The following is a 13,651-nucleotide window of genomic DNA, read 5'->3' on the forward strand; positions in this document are numbered from 1 at the left end:
GAACAACTAAAATTCTTTTTTTTCTAAGAAACAAAACGAGCTTATATATCAAAGGTGTACTTTTAAAATATTTCATGCTCAATTTTGTCTCCTCTTTTTAATATTTTCAACAGTTAAATTTTTGAGTGTTAAAAATTAAAAGAAAAAAAAAGAATTTTCAAAGTTACCAAATTTTGTTAATTAATGTTTCTAATTATGAACAATATCAAAGCCAGTAGATTTAAAAAATAGAATGAATCCATGTTTGTTTAGAAATTCATCTTTTTGTTTAAAAATTTAACTATTTGGTTCTAAATTGAAGTCTTTACTTTCAAAAACAACAATTTAGTGCAAAAGTCTTCACTCTAGGTGAAAATTTCAAATTTGGTACAAAATTTTCTATTTTTCAGTTGAAAATTCAAATTATTTTGGTAGAAATTTAACTGTTGTGGTGTAAATGAACTCCTTTGTTAAAAATTAATTTTTCCGGATTTAGAATTGAACTTATTTCTCAAGAATTTATCTATTTTGTCAAAAATTTAAGTATACTTTTTTGCGTCAAAAATGTGTTATTTTATTTACAGATTTATCATTTTAGTTGAAATTCATTTCTTTGGTTCAAGATTAAAAAATTATGTTGAAAATTCGTTAGTAACATTTGCTTAAAAATTGATATTTTTTAGTAGAAAATAATTGCATTCTGTTAAGAATTTACTTTATTCGGTAGGAAAATAGTAATCTAGCTTGGAAATTCATTATTGTATTTGAAAATAAATCTCTTTCAATAAAGATTCAACTTTATTGTTAAAAGTTCTTTTTTATTGCAAATAGAATTATTTAACTAAAAATGTGGCTATTGCACTTCTGGTTGTAAATTCCATTATTTTGTAGAAAATTTAAGTGTTTTCTTGAAGATTCGTTTATTTTTCGTTGAAAATTTAATCTTTTTATCTAAAAATTAACTAATCCTATTCTTCTTCAAAGAGTATAATATATCCTTGTTACTTGAAAATTGATCTTTCTTTTCAGTATTGTTGTAAAGAAAATTAACCTTTTTGGTTGAAAATTAAACTATTTGATTGAAACTAATTTATTTTGTAGATGAATAAGTTTAGTTAAAAATTCATTTCTTTGGCTGAGAAGTAAACTATTTTTTAGAAGTCCATTTTCTTTTATTAAAATTAAATTTTGTTAACTAAAAACTTATTATACTTCTTGGTTGGAAAGTCAACTACTTATTTAATAATAGTTTGGTTTGTAGATTAGCAATTTTAGTTGAAAATTCATTTTTTAAATGTAAATAAAGCTATTTTTTAGAAGATCTTCCTTTTTATGGAAAGTTGTGTTTTTTAAGCGGGAAATCATTTTGATTTTTTAAAAATTTTATTGGAAGCTCAAGGTCGAATTAACTTCAAACTCAAAAGGTACCAGTAATTTTTTGAATGAATTTGAATCCGTCAGCAATATTTTGAGAGGATGCTACTAGTGGGACTGGAACAGAAGGTTTCTAATGCTAATCTAAGTCCTGCATTAGATATAGCTAGTGTGTTATCTAAGATCTGAGCGTTTTCCGAGTTGTAGATAATAAATCCGTTGTATAGTTTTGATCTTACTAGAGCACCTAATATCTTTATAAGGAGTATTTGGTCAACTCACCAATTACTTTTGGCTAGAGTTTTGAGTATGTTTCGACTTACTGTCATCTTTAAGTCTGTTGGTGTAGGGTAACCATTTGAGGTTTTTGTTGAAGATTAGACCTAGGATTTTGATGATATTAGTGAATGATATCTTATTGCCATTCAGGTAGATTACTGGATTCCCGAACTAGAAATTTTTTCTAGAAAAGAATACACATTGTCTGCGTAGTCGAAAATTTGACACCAGTCCGCAGTTGTTCCCCAGTTAGTGTTTTTCAGAGATGCCTGAGGTTTTAGAAATACTAGAGTCTGCAGCTTCAATCGTCTTTTTGGTTGCAGTTTCCAGCATACGGATGGAGCAATCTATTAATTTTTTTATTCATTAACTTTTGGAAATTTATCCAGTCGGCTTGGGGTATCTTCCATCTAGGCTCCTTTTTATAAAAGTTCTGATGAGGACTTATTAATTCAATTAAGATGGGGAAGTGGTGGCTATCGTGAAGGTTTTCTAGTATTCTCCACTGCAAATGGTGACTAAAGGAAACAATGCAAATCGAAAGGTCGATGGAACTGGATGGCCCTTTGAAAATTTCGAAGTACGTTGAGTCATCCCGAAAGGTATTCTGATTATTACTATCATTAAAAGTAAGAAAAATAAGTAATTGATGTATTACATTTGTTTAGGTATTCAATACACAGATCAAACCAATTTGAAATGTAAACGTCGCATACGTCTAACTTTGATTTAAAGATTGTTTGGACCACTACAGCTTCTAAGTTTGTTTACAAGTTAATTTTTCCGACGGGTATCTCCCTTTTTTATGTATGTTTCCTTCAGGCAGATTAAAGATAAGTTGCCGTCATTGAAGAGTATTTTAGGAATTTAATGCAGAGATAAAATCTGTTTAAATTCCATTAGATAATTTTAATAGCTATATTAGTTGAATGAGATATAAGAATCGGCTTTATCTATTTGTGCGATAAACTTTGTGCATTCGGGGGCATAGTTTTCATTTTCAAGTCTATAAGTTAAATCTATAAGTATTTTCCATCATGGACAAAAAGAGGATTCAGTTAGACAAAATAATAATTTGCTCTTAAGGCCGGGTTTGCTATACCTATAGCGTTTTCAAAAAAGATTTTGTACTGTAAGTAGTCTAGGATATATTTTTTCTTTGAGATTTCTATTATGTCTTTAATAAAATCTGATATCAGTTCAGTGGCTTTTTCTGATTGAGACAGTTTAGTTTTCATTTTATTGTTTTTTCTTTTGAATTTCTTATCTACTGTAGTCCACCCTTCTTTTTTATTAGTGTTATTTACATGAGTGTTTTTAATTTTGTCTACTGATATGGAAGAGGCAGGATTCATGTGTGGGCGTTTGGTTCCAGAGAAAAAGGTTTTTATGAAGTTACCTTTTGTAGTTGGAATATCACGGAAAGCCAGCTTTCCCAATGTTGGGTTTGTGATTCTACTATTATGCTTTTCGCTATTAGGGTTCTTTCAATATTAGGAATATCTCCTTGCGGGTGTTTTGGACAGAGTTTAGCAATGTGGCCAACTTGTTTGTATATAAAGTATTTTAGAGTATCTTTCAAGAGATATATCCCGTAGGAAGATTTCTCAAAGTAAATTTAAAGATACCCTGGAAAGTTTTATTTATCTTCTAGGTGGATGTAGATTTGTCTTCTAATATTCGAACGTTAGAGTATACCTGGTCTGAGATCTCTACCCTCAAAAATTTTAGAAGTAAGTTTGTTCTGATATTGGGTTTCTCAAGGCCCACAATCATGACATATTCATGAATTAGTGGACATACAGCAGATAGGATTAGCCTCTTAAATTTCGTTAATAATCTTCGTAGTCCCAATTTGTTTTTCTCTAATGTGGTACTTGTCTGCTTGCGGATAAGGTTAGCTGCAATTCGTTTACCGTCGAAATACAAACAAACGCGACCATTTGATATACTAGAGGAAAATCTGATTTTCCTAGACTCAAACAATTTGTTCATTGCATGGATGTATTCATCAATAGTGATACCTTGATAGGGGGGGGGGGGGGGCTTGATTTGGGTGGTATCGGTGGGTTTTGTCTTACTTAGAAAACTTTTGTTTCAACAGAAATCTCAAATCAGAGTTTGCACTCTGGTGCAACACTCCTACAGAATCACAGAATCTCTACTGTCATCTTACTAATGCTGCACTACTTATTAGTACTACAAATTAATTTGTGGTATATAACACGCTTTATCGTGTAAAAATTCAGCGCGGAGAAAGTCTTTCGAATACGAACACAGTCGAATGTCTATTGACTGAAAATTCAATTATTGTATTTTTAGTTGAAAATGCAACTATTTTATGTTTTATTGAAAATTTATGTTGGAAAGGAAACTAGATAAAGCAGAGCGTAGGGAAAGAGTGAGTAACATTATTATTCTTTGAGTAAAGGATTTGCCTAAGATACCAGTCGTGGATACTTTTAGACCAGGAAAAATAAAGGTACTCGTCCTTTATCAGGATAAAAAACTTCGTACCCAGAATGAACGATTAACGATGGCCGGGATCCATGTCAATATTAAAATAAACAAGTTATTCCTGGGTGAAAATTAAATTGCATCATAAAAAGTAGAATCTCTAATTAAAGGCAGAAAAATGCAGGATTGAGAAGGACCTCAATGATGTTGTATTGCAGTGAGAAGATGTTAGCAGAACAAAAAAGAGAACTCGAATTTTCAATAGAGATCTTCTGATAGGGGACACAGACAATTAGAGAATGAAGTCCTTTTTGGGGAAGGGAAGAATAAAATAGACCCCTTTTTAAACCTCAACCCACACAGAATAATGTTTCGAACATGATTGATGTATTTAGGTTCAAATTGAAGTGCTTCCTAAATTATCTTCTAAAGTCATCTTCTGGAAATTGTATGGTTTTTCCAACCTAAAGGATATTGAAAATATATTTAAGTGTGTATTATGCACAGATGAAACTTGGTTGGAATTTCCGATTTGGCATACTTTAGGTTTCTTTAGGGATATGCAGCTGTTCCATTCGCCATCTTAGACAGACGCAACCAAAGTCAAAGCAAAAAGTGTTATTTTGGTAACTTTGAATAGTCGGGTATATTCCCAAATTTAATTTACTCGTCTCAAGATATTATTTTAATTGCGGTTGGACGGGCATCGACGAATTTTAAAATATCTGGTCATTCATTTGTCTCTCCTGCTTTAAATTTCGTTCATCAAGCCGGGCATTAGAAACACAGCCGAGGTAATGCCTAAAGAAATGTAAAGCTAATGTTTGATAACAGTAAATATATCGAGTATGCCGGCAACGCAATATGGAATGATGATACTACAGGCTTTAATGGAAATTTTAACTTCTTGGACGATAATTTAACACCTGTTATTTTTGATACTGTGTAGAAATTAAGTATGGCCTTGGTTCGTCGAGGGTTCTTATGTGGCTTCTTATTGTCGGCCTTTGAGGGGAACGATAATAATCTGATGATTCAAGTAAAATATTTTTATGCTGATCAGAAATATGGAAAAGTTTTACAGAATAAGCGAAACAATTATAAAAATAATATTGTTAATCAAATAGATTCCGCCAATTCCTTTTCAACCTTTTGGTCTATTATCAAGAAGATACGTGACTTTTTTTAACACTTCCTACAGAACTGGTTACTCCATTTAGCATAACTGTTTGACAAACAATTGATGTATTATGTCTAGACTGTTTTCATAGAAAATGAATCTTCTTGGTTGAAAAATACATCTTGTTTTGATGAAAATGTAGCTATTTGCATATAAATAATGTTTTTCGTAGATTCATTACTTTAGTTAAAGATTCCGTTCTTATGTTTAAGATTGAATTGTTTTCTTAATTTTTTTTTCGTTCGAAAATTCATTTATTTGGTTTAAACTGTAACTATTCTACGTTTTGTTGAGTAGGTAATATTGTATGTGATCTTTTTAAATTTTTTATCTTTCGGGTTTTAAAATTATCTTTGGATGAATATTTAACAACTTTATTACAAATCTAGTTTTGTAGTATAAGATTGATCATTTTAGTTGAAAATTCGTTTTCTAGCTAAAAATTGATCTATTTTATACAAAATTATTCTTCTTTGTTAGGCATTAATACGTTTATTGAAAAATAATTGGAAGCCGGTTAATTTAATAAATTTAATTGAAGATATTTTTATTTTATCATATATTAAGAAAAGTATTTGAAAACTAGAAATCTTTATGATATTATTGTACTTTTATCACTTGTTGAAATTGAGCTTTTGATAAACCCAAATTTAAAAAAATTCAAATACATATTAGTATTCAGCTATTATAATTTTGATATATTTTTTCCTTTTGACTTCGGGAAATGACAAACAGTTTGAGCAATTATCTCTCTATATATTATAGAGAATGATTATGTATTCAATTTAATCCCTATGATTTGATTTGAATTATATAGAATTTAAATGGAATTCCTTTCAATTCGCTGAATTATCTAATTCCTTGGAAATTCTAAAATGCAGGAAATTTTAGGAATTTAGAGACTTCACGGACTGTAAAATATCCAAAAAATGCAAAGAATTAAAACATTTTCAGAAATTCGGTCAATTCAGAATATTGAGGGATTTCAAGGAATTCAGAAAAATAAAGAATTTAAGTGAATTAGAAAAATTCAGATCATTAAGATCTTCTAAATTTCTATAAATTTCATGATATATGTTTTTTATTCAGCAGAATAATTATAAGAATTAAGGAACTTGAGAAAAATTCAGACTACTCATTAAATTCATGGAATTCAAAGAATTCGAGGAATTTCAGATATTTAGAATAATTGAGGAATTTAGTGAACACTGAAGGATTTCAGAGAATTCGTGGAATTTAAAATATTCCAGGAATTTGGATTATTCAACGAAAATTGAAAATAAAATCTTCAATTTTCTGCAATTTTTATAGCTTCATTTTCTTCTTTCGTCAATAGTTAAATGTTTAATTTTATTTAATGTACAATATTCGCAAATCCGACTGTCGTTGACTTTCAACAGGTGAATTTTCAATTGTTTGATTATCACCTGCTAAAAATTATAAAAATTTCAATTTAGAGTATTCAAGAAAATTTTGAATAGTCAAGGATTTCAGGGAATTCCGTGAATTCTGAGAATTTCCAAAATTCATAGAATACAAGGAATTTATAGATTTCCGAATATGTCAGAAAATTTCAAAAAATTTAGGTAATTCGAGGGATTTCTTGAATTGGAGTGTTATTTCTCAAGTATACCCATTCAAAAAGTCAAAGTTGTCCTATCTAAGTTAAACTTAGGCAAAACATTGTGCTATTGGATAGTAGTGTATGGAAAAAATTAACGATGAAAATTTATTTGTCTAGGACAGATTTGATAGTGATTTTCAAGCTCTTTCGATTGGTTCTACGCATTATTTCAAAAAAAAATTTGACCTTCAAAAGTACTATCCAATAGTACAACACTTTGCCTAAGTTTAACTTTGCCTAAGTTTAACTCACAAGGAATTCAGAATATTAAAGAACTTCAGGGAATTTAAAGAAATCAAGAATTTTGAAGAGATCAAGAAGTTCAGTGAATTCAAGCAATTCAGAAAATGTAGAAGATTTCAGGAATTCAGGAAATTCAGAATATTCTAGAAATCCAGGAAATTTAGAGAGTTCGAAGATATAAGGAAAACCAGAGATTTTTTTTTCATTTCACAACATTTGGGGAATTAAAGGAATTTAGGAAACCGAGGAACTACCGAACATTAAAGCAATTCGAGTAGTTTGAAAAATGTATAAAATTTACGAAGAATCTTAAGGAATTTAGAAACCAGAGGGAATTTCGAAAGAATTCACGAGATCACAAAGAATTCAGAGAAATCCAATGTGATTCAGATTTTACATTTAATTAACTGACTTCAATATCAAATTGCAATTTTTCCACGAGACCATCTATGTAATCCTTATTTTTGTTGTAAAATTTTTTCAAAATTCTCGCAAACTGATAATCTGCGAAAAGAGTCTCTAAAAAGGAAACGTAAATAAAAAATTAGACTGTTAAGGTATTTATCAAAAATTTAGTTACGAGGCAAATAGAATGATCAAAAGTGAAAAATAAACTATATTCCAATTTTTCAAAACTTTCAAAATACTTATTTTTTTTATGAAAAATTAAAAAAAGTAATAGACTTAACTCGATTTTAAGGAAAGCATTACATAAAATCGACGTGTTTCACCATGTTTGGGAATTTCGCAGCTCCGGGCAGAAACCCTTATAGTTTTTCCTGAGTTTGTGTCCGTACTGCGTACTTTTTTCCCGTAAGGGAAAATGATGGATGAGGAAATCAGAGGAAATGGAGAAAGAGGTAATAGGGGTTGTGCGGAAGTGAGGCTAACTGTTGGGAGAGTGAGTGACGGAAAATGAGTAAAGAGGTAGTAGGAAAATTGAGAAGAAATGAGGCGGTTAGTAGGGAAAGTGAGGGAAAGTAAGGACGGGAAGTGCGTCGAATGAGGGGAAGTATGTTAAGTGAGGAATAATGAAGGTAGGGAAAGTCGGTAACGTGAGGGACAACAAAAAGAAGCGAACTAAGAGAAAATTACTGAAAAGGATGTAGGGAAAATGAGGGGAAACTAAAGAAGGAGAAGTCAGAAAAGTGAAGCGAAACAGCAGAAGAGGAATTAGGGTTTGTGCGAAAGTTAGGATGGCTGTTGGCCGAGGGTGCGATGGAAAATAAGAAATGAGGTAGTAAGAAAATGAAGGGGGAATGAGAGGTTTAGTAGGGAAATTCAGGGAAAAGTAAGTGCGGGAAGTACGGCAAATAAGGGCAAGTATGTGAAGTGAGGAATGATGAAGGTAAGGAAAGTAGGTGAGGCGAGGGACAATAAAAAGAGGCTAACTGAGAGAAAATTACAGAAAAGGATGTAAGGAATGTTAGGGCAATTAGAAAAAAGGAAATAAGAAAAGTGGAGCGAAATGACGGAAGAGAAATGAGGGATTGTGCCGAAGTTAGGATAACTATTGTAAGAGGGAGCGTTTAGAAATAAGGAAAGAGTTAGTAAGGTAATTGAGAGGGAATGTGGCGGCTAGTAGAGAAAGTAAGGGCAAAGTAAGTACGGGAAGTTTGGTAAATGAGGGGAAGTATGTGAAGTGGGGAATAATGAGGGTAAGGAAAGTAGGTAACGTGAGGGACAATAAATAGAGGTGAAGTGAGAGAAAATTGAGGAATCAGATTTAGAGAAAGTGAGAGGAAACGAGAGAAGGGGAATTATGAAAAGTTAAGGGAAATGAGAGGAAAGAAAGTGTACGGCTTGAGGGGAATGTTAGTATGAGAGAAAATAAGAGGCCAAAGTATTGAAATTGATGGCTAAGAAAGGAAAGTTTGAGGAATTGTGTATAAAGTAAGGGTGAATGAAGAGAGAGCAAAGAGATAAAGCAAGTAGAAATAAAGATACGGCAAGTGAATAGAGTAAAGGAATTAGTGAAAGTGATTTTTGATTGTATTAGCAACAAAAGAAAAAAATCATTATGGTGGAGTGTGCTCATCATTTTTTTCACGATTATGAAAAGTCATTCAAGAAGACTGTACTGCACCCTATGGGCATACGAATAAGTCAAAACTACATTATACACTATTTAGTAAGTAGAAACGTTCAAGTTTTTGATAATCCCAATGAAAAAAATCCTTTTGAATTTAAAATTGCACTGAAAATGAAACTCGCGGAAATAGAAAGAAATCCCTCTGCAGGCGTTGGAATAACTCAAGCCAAAATAAAAGACATCAAAAGCATATTGAGGTATCTGATAACAAAAGGTAAATCTTTCTTTAAGGAATACTTTGAGTCGACAACGAACAGCAAAGCGAGTAAAATTTTCATTTATTAAAAGATTTAATTAATATCGTATTGAAATCAAAAACTCTCTAGCGAGCGAACGTGGCGCAGAGTTTTTAGTACACTCGAAGACTTCAGCGCTGACATTAACTAAAATCATAACTAATCCTAAATCAGAAAAAAATTATAAAAAATTTTTCAAAGCTTTTGAAACTTCTTATTTTGAATTTCTGTTTCTTTATGAATTGAGGAAGACCCTAAAATATATTTGCTGAATATTTCATTCAATAATTCCAAAAATTGACAAACAGAGCACGAATTGAAGTGAAAAACAGAATACAATCGACTTTTTCAAAAAAGTAAGTTTTTGGGCTTAAATTTTTAAAATAAAAAAGTTAGATCTTTTTGTCTTGAAAAAAGCGCAATCAAATGTCATATCCATATATATCTTTTGACAATAAAAATTCGAAATTTTGTTTGAAAACCTCCAGGGGACCTTGTTTCGCACAAGGAAATTGTATGTACCCTTATTGCATCCGGACCCTAAATTATAGATATAAAAAGATAATGATAATAATTCCAAAAATTAAGAAATTTTTTTTAAACTAAAAAAAGGTTAAAAAAGAAATAAATAAAAATTAAAAAATTTGACTAGACTCCCGGTTTTTGGTGTTCTTCAGTTTTGTGTAAATAAAGCCATATTATTAATAATTTTAAAACATTTGAAAATATATTTTTCTTAATTGAAAAAGTTATTTAAAAAAATAAAAAACTGTTATTGTTAAATTATTTAATGCTTTGAAAATCATAGATTACGAACGAAATGCTTCAAATATCAAGGAATGGCGAAAATGAAAGCTTGATCCTAAAACTTTAATTACTATTAAAAAACCAACACTATAGGTCAATAGGACCATACTTTGTTTGGGTGTAAAGTTTTGTTTGAAAAGATGTATTTTTCCAACTGCTGACCAACGCAGTGGCTCACCTCAAGGGGCGAGGGACGATTGCGCCTCTCGCTTTGGAAGGGCCGCAGCGTGCGAGTACTTAATCGAGTAAATTGCGCAATATTCCGCATTCCAATTGGAAATAGTTCAGACGGTTCATTTTATTTACATTTATAATATATAAATAAGTTAAATCACGCTGAAACTGATCAGAAAAAATAAAAGGTGATGTTTAATTTGGACCAAAATACTATTTTTAATTTTTCTTTTCAAATTTTAATCTTAAAAGATGATTCGACTTCCTCTTTATTTTCGATTGCATGAGTTACCTAATACGAGTCCATTAATTGAGTATTAGTTTCCTAAACAGCATTTGTTAATTATTTTGATATAATTTGGCAATGCCGAGCCGTTTACGAAAAATCTAGTTTTTCACTAAACAATTTTTATGAATGTAAATAATGTTAATTAAATTATCCTGTAAAATTTTAATACGAAATGCGCTATGTTGTCGAATGTTGTCGTTTTTAATTGCTGAAAACTCCACTGTTAATAGTCAAAAATTGCATCTTCATGTTTTTTTAAAATTTTTAGCTGCTGGAAATTCATCCATTGAAAATTCAATTTTCAAATTAGTTAAATTTACAATTGTTGAATTAAGAACACGATTGAGTTTACAAAAGTAGAATTTGCCGCAGTTTAACTTTTGCATTTTTATCAGAGAAGGTGTTAGATTTCTGTAAAATTTAACTGGCCCAGTTTTTGTCAAATTTCGACGTTTTGAGACTGTCTGTCTGTGTGTCTGTGGATTTTTAGTTTTTTTAGCACGATAACTTTCGAAAGAATCGACATATTGGATTGGCCTTTGACATACTCTTTTAATGTCCGAAAATAAAATTTAAGTTCTTAAGCCACCCATTTTGGATGAAAATTCAAAAAGTGAGCATAATTTGAAAAATTTGGAGACCACTTTTTTTAATTCGAAAATTTTCTTTACGGATATTTATAGTACACAAACAGGAAAACAATTTATCCTTATGACTTTTTTTATGAAACTAAAATTTACCAGAGTTATAGAATTTTCAAAATTCCAAAAAACACACGAAAATCAGCATTGTAAGCCAAATAACGAACAATATGAAAAAAGTCAAGAGAACAAAAATATTTATTTTAGAATTCATTACAAGATTATCATAAAAACTTGTAAAATTTGTTTCAAAAGTTGAAAATTAATTTATGACGGCATAAAAAATAATAGAAAATCCAAAATCCGGTGCTTACCAATAACATAAAAATTATTGAAATCGCTTTAGTTGCATAGAGTTACATTATTTAAGGATATTTCAATATTAGACAATTTATGAAATAAATCTGTATAAAAATTTTTCTCTGCGATTTTCCATAAATATATGGTTTTTCAAGTTATATTGCAAGATATTTGAATAAAAACTATCTAGCATAAAAAAATTTGTTTATGATTATAATTGTTTATATTATAAACAAATATAATGTACAATTGCAGTAATCAGGCATTTCTCGTCCGAAAAATTCAGTTTTTTCAATGACAGTCTTTTCAGTTGGGAACTTCATGACAATTTAAGAAACATTCATAATAATTTGAAACATTTTTATAATTTTTTCAAACAAATATAATCAACAAATGTATGAATCATGTATTTGTCTACAGAAAAACTAGATTTTTTGTAAGTCAACTTTTTTAATTAGGAAGTTCATGATAAGTTCACAAAAATTCATAATTTTTGGATCAATTTTATGTTCTTTTTTAAAACAAATACATTGATCAGGCATTTGTCGAAAGAAAAATTAGTTTTTTTTTCTATGTCAACTTTTTTAATTAGGCACTTGATAAAAACTTCAGCACAATTTATAATTTTTAAAATCAATTTTTTGATTTTTTTAAAGAAATTTAATAAACAAATTCATTAATGGGGCATGTGTCGGTGGAAAAATTCTGTTTTGTTTCGATGTCAGGCTTTTAATTTATATTTTCATAATTTATGATAATTTCAGCATAAAATTCAAGCAGACTGAAATATAAAAAAAAACGAATTTTTCCGTCCACAGATGCTGCAATAATGCATTTGTTTGTTAAATTTGTTTTTAAAAATCATAAAATTTGTCAAAAAATTATAAATTTTGCTGAAATTGTCATGAAGTACCCAAACAAAAAGACTGGCATTGAAAAACCGGAATTTGCCGACAAATTCCCGAATACAATTTGTTCAAACAAATTTGAAAAAGAATGAATTTTTTCGAGGTTGATGCCAGACTTATAAATATTATGTAAGGAGGAGTGTAAAATATTCAGCTTTATTATTAGGTAATTTTGGTAGTTCTTTACGTGAATTACAATTATGACAACGATTTTGAAAAATTTTGATTTATTTTTCAAAATTTGTTTTAAAAAATTGTGAAAAATATTTTTTGCATAAAAAAAATGAAATTCGTGATCGCTGACCGCAAAAACCTTGGAAACCATATGTAACAGGCATGTTAAATATAAAAGTGTAATATTTCGTTCTTTTTTATTAATTTTGTATAATTATTTAAAAAATGGATATCGATTATACTTTTTTTATACGTATTTTTTCCGTAGATTACAATTCTGATTTCAATTTTGCAAACAATTAGATTTTTTTGAAAAGTTGGTTTCAAAAAATTTTTTAAATAAAATAATTTTGCAAAAATAATAAGAAATTTCTAATCATCATCCAAAAAATGCCCAAAACCGTGTATATCTTGCATGTTGGTTGTAAAGAGCACGCTCTAATCAAAGATTTGGGTATTTCCAAATTTTCCAAATTTGTTATTGCTTCGGCCACGTTTTTGCAAATATTAAAAACAGTATTTAAAAAAAAACAAGCACATAGTTTAAAAGTACAACAATCATAGACGCTTTTAGCATGATTTATAGCCAAAAAGTATGTATTGACGGTTAAAACTACCCCCCCCCCCACCCAAACCTCATTATTCGAAGTTTCGTGGGTCACTGATGTAGTGATTTAATTTAGAAGTTAAAAATGGCAAGGCTGACGTGTAGACCGTATGTTCTACGTTTAAATCGTGAAAATAAATTTGGAAATGAAAAAATTCAGTTTTTGAAAAACCGACAGAAATGCTATAAAATGTTTAACAACCAAATTTTTTTAAAGAATGCGCATTCTTTTAAAAGGGACAATGCGACTGCTGAAATTGAAGACAATTTTGAATTCTGTTTCGATT

The sequence above is a fragment of the Belonocnema kinseyi genome, chromosome 4 (assembly GCF_010883055.1).
Source record: "Belonocnema kinseyi isolate 2016_QV_RU_SX_M_011 chromosome 4, B_treatae_v1, whole genome shotgun sequence".
NCBI lineage: Eukaryota > Metazoa > Arthropoda > Insecta > Hymenoptera > Cynipidae > Belonocnema > Belonocnema kinseyi.